Source organism: Lichenostomus cassidix, chromosome 4 (assembly GCF_008360975.1).
Source record: "Lichenostomus cassidix isolate B80296 chromosome 4, HeHo_3.0, whole genome shotgun sequence".
Classification (NCBI taxonomy): Eukaryota; Metazoa; Chordata; class Aves; order Passeriformes; family Meliphagidae; genus Lichenostomus; species Lichenostomus cassidix.
The window spans coordinates 52,247,354-52,251,850 of record NC_139484.1 but is presented as its reverse complement, the minus strand read 5'-3'; positions in this window follow the sequence as shown (position 1 = coordinate 52,251,850).

Sequence of the window (4,497 nt, the reverse complement as noted above, 5' to 3'; positions counted from 1 at the left end):
TGCATGAAGAATGAGACAAAAACACTGGGAGGAAAAAGGGAAATTGGTAGTTTAACTTTTATTCAGTCTTTTTCAATGTCTGTAGGACACTACACACTTCTCAAAAAGTACTGAAATATTTTATCTTTAACACTTAATTCTTCCAATATAAAAGCCACTTTATTATTTATTTTTCTTTCAGAAAACAAAGTCTGGTGCTTTGGATAAAAGATTAAGAAAAGAAAACTACAGTTCTTCTACAATTTGACCTTTATTCTAAAAATAAATATTTTCCTACATGTTAAACCTGGCAGATCCATTTTCATTTGAACTTACTGTCATTCATTAACACAGCTGGTTCTGAAGTTTCTCTAATAGTGAACTCTGGAATTAACTTAGTTCTTCATCCATATTCTAACCACTCTGACATCAGGAAAATGACAATATATGGAAAGACATATTCAAGCTACTCTTCCTGTTCCTGACTTGAGCAAATTTAGTGTTCCTGCTACAGGAATTTTTAACATGTCTTTAATTTCTTAGGAAATCATATATCATACAGAGAGACCGTCTCTACAATACCTTGATAATGAGCTACTAATGAAAAAAAATTATTCAAGATAAAATCAACACAACTTTGAAGCTTCCATAGTAAATATTACCAGTGCTAACTGAAAGCCAAATAAATGAACAGTTAACTGTCATCAAAGATAAAAATATTATTCATGTTTTTAAGTACTGTATATAATTACAAACTGGACAGAGAAGTTTAACATTAAAAGAGTCTTACATCCTCCCTCTTAAATGTATATTGGCATTTGCTGTTCAAACTGGCAAACTAACTTTCAGACCATACAAACACCAAATGCATTATAAACATGCAATTTTTTACAAAACCAGGGCTCAAGGAAAGGCAGTGGGTAAGAAGGATTCACCTTTTTTTCTCAGGCACAAAACAACCTTCTAATACCCAAGTGAAAAGGCTCTTCATAGCATTGAAAATTATGACTGGGTTGTGAAAGTAATGTCAGAACTTAAAATAAATTTCTTCAAGGTTAATGAATTAAAATTCCCATATCCAAAACCTTCCCAGCAGTAAAATTCTCCCACTTTGAACCATTATTGGTGTGATATTTCTAAATGTTCACCTCAGCACAAAATACTGCATTGTACATTAAAAAAAAGTATATTTTTCTGTGGTATGTAATATACAAAGAACAGTCTCTGTAGCAGCCTGCAGGCAAAATTTTAAAGGTTTAAAAAATCAGTCTCTAGAGAAGCTTAAAAAGATGACAAAGTCAATTAAGTTATAAGAAATCCTTTATTTTTATGAAGAGGGAACATTAGGCATTTTATTAATAGTCAGTGCTGTAGTGCAGGTTTCTCCTTTGCAATTTAGAAATTCTGACTTCTGTTGCAAATTAACCACTACAGTTCAAACAACTGAGATGCTCCTTAGAGGAACACTATACAGGGCTTTCAGTCTCTGTTGAAAAAAATAAATATCTTAATTTAGAAGCTGAAGCCTACTCCAAACTGTTTTATTACTTAGACCTTGATAAATATCCTACAAAAAGATTTTATTATTAGCATGAAGCAAGACATTTCAGACAATGCATAAAATTGCCTACTGAACTCAAACTAGGCTCCATCTTTGAAACAATAAATTCCAAATGTGGAACAGAATGTACAGTGATAAATGAAGCAGTCAGAGACTGTCACTAGTGCCTCTAACTGAATGACAAAGCACAAGAAAACTTCCACAGATGTTGAAATTATGAGGGAGCAAAGCAGGTGCTTAAATCCCATTTACTAAAAATAGAAACAATCATCAAGTTACAAAAGGAGCCTACATTTCATATGTCAAGCTCAACCTGTGCTGTGCAGTACTCCACTGTTTTATGATGAGCCTAGTACTTCACGTTTTGGTCCAAAACGATGCATGTGCTCTAGATTTTACAAGTATGGTAAAGATTCACACTACATTAAATAAGTCTTGCTAAAGCCTTTTTGAAAAAAAAACCAAAACCCCACTAGATTAAAATATATTTAATATACTGACAAATATTAAGTTTTCTACCTTATTAACATTCCCATATATTTTTCTCTGCTAAACATTAGTAATATCTAGCAATAAAACATTTTGCTAATTCTGGCATTTTAAAACAAGATAAAATCAGCATTGAAATATAAACCAGGGAGACATTATAGTCACATTCATAATTGTAGTGATCTCTTAGTGGTATATCTAAGTTGTTTTCATTATATTATGAAGTCCCTCAGGGAGACTCTGCATCCTTTATGAAATGCCTTTTTTTCTCTCTTCAAATCACATTTTTAACAATTCAAAACCTTATCTTGTAACTTTCAACCGTCTCAACAAAAGATCACCATGAGCCCTATACATCTCTGTGAGAAAGATCAGAGCCATAATTTTGTGAGATGTTTGGGTTGCTAATATGTCATCCCTTGTAACTTATCCCATCTAGCCTGCTCACAAAGCAAATACACACGTTATTAGGAGCTGCTATCACACTTGCATATTGCTTTAATTATATAGGAATATAGGAAATTTTGTATACATCCATACCTTAATATGGATGGTATTAGTCAATCTTACTCTTAGTATCTGTCAGTCTTTTTGTATCTTAGCCCTTTTGGGTCTGTTTGACCTCATCATATGCAGCAGTAGCAGCATCATAAAACATAAGCAAAGTAAATCCCACTAAATGGTTACAAAATTCCTTGTTTAACAGATAAAGGATGGATTCTACTCTTGGGATTGTCTTAATTGATTTTTCACTTATGTGAGATTTTTCTGTGGGATTCTTGCCATTTTTAGTTCTTATGCACTTTTGTGAGTTTGGATTAAGGAAGGACATGATATAATTTTACTTATCATATATTTTTCGTAATTTTACAGCTTAGGATAAAACATTTTCCACTCTTGATAAATAACTTGGACTGGGGACCAAACTCTGGCAGAAACTGTTATTGCCTTTGGAAAGCAAAACCCCTGAGAACCAAATGATAAGAAGGAAACTGTGTTGCAGGAATCTACCTTTACGTGAGCATTTAGTGCACTGGTTCATAGAATGACTCATGTTTAAATAGATGAAAAGACAAATGTAAAGCCTGGAGAAAGAGAAAGCATATTAAGACAGATTTAAATATTTCTAATGCTCTTGATATACTTAGAAGAAATAAAGAAGGCATTATAGATGCAAAATCAGTATGTACTGTACAATCCAAAAAATTTTGCAGACACTACAAGCTATAGAATATACATGGAAGAGGAGAATAATAATTTTTTTTTTACAGGTAATAATTTTATTATTTTTAAAAGAATTTATGTTTATTACTTTCCTGACAAAAATATTCTCCAAGAGCTGCAACTGATTTAATGCTGAATTACTTCACCATAAAAGTGATTTAAATTAGGATTATGAGATATTTGACTATTTAGGTAATTTATGATTGAGAAGGATATATCAAACTTTTGTTGACTGATATTAATGTATATGATACAATGTAGAATGCATAAAACCTTGGGAAGGATTATTTCTGAATTGAATTGACAAGTACAGGAGTGCATTAGGAAGAGCATTGCCAGCAGTTTGAGGGCAGTAATCCTGCTCCTCAGCCCTGGTAAGGTTCATCTGGAGTGCTGTGTCCAGTTCTGGACTCCTCAGTATAAGGCAGCCATGGAGCTCCTGGAGCAGGTCCAGAGTAGGGTGACAAAGATGATGGAGGGACAGGAGCATCTGTACTACAAGGACAGGCAGAGGGATCTGTACATGTTCAGCCTTGAGAAGAGACAACTGAGAGGGAACCTCATCAATGTCTATCAGTGTCTGAAGGGAGGGTGTCAGGAGGATGGAGTCAGGCTCTGCTCAGGGTGCCAAGCAATAGGACAGGAGGCAATGGGCAGAATCTGATGCCCAGGAAGTTCCACCTGAACATGAGGAAGAACTTCTTTACTGTGTGAATGACATAGTGCTAGAACAGATTGCCCAGGGAGGCTGTGGAGTTTCCCTCACTGGAGATATTCAAGAACCATGTGGACACAGTCTTGTGCCATGTGATCCAGGATGACCCTGGAGCAGGAAGGTTGGGCTAGTGACCCACTCTTGTGGGTCACTTTCCAAACTTACCCATGATTCTGAGATTCTGTACTTTTGAAGTGGTAAGCATAAGAATATGAAAATGTTGGTATGTTTTAATAATTCAATAAATATATACTTACATCTGGGGTTTTTTAGCTTAAAATTGTATTAATTGTTTTATAAGAAGCAAAGCTACTATGCCAGAATTTAATTGGACTTGTCTAAGAAATAACCTAAACTCAGTAAATAATTTCAGCTGAACTCCTGCAAAAATTAGGGGTAATATTTTGAAAATATCAAAATATTTTACTTCCTCAATAGAATGACTCCATTTGGACATGCCACTATGTTTTATTTTAATATCCTAAAAATTAATGTTTTAATATTTTTACTTTATTCTCTATAGAAATAG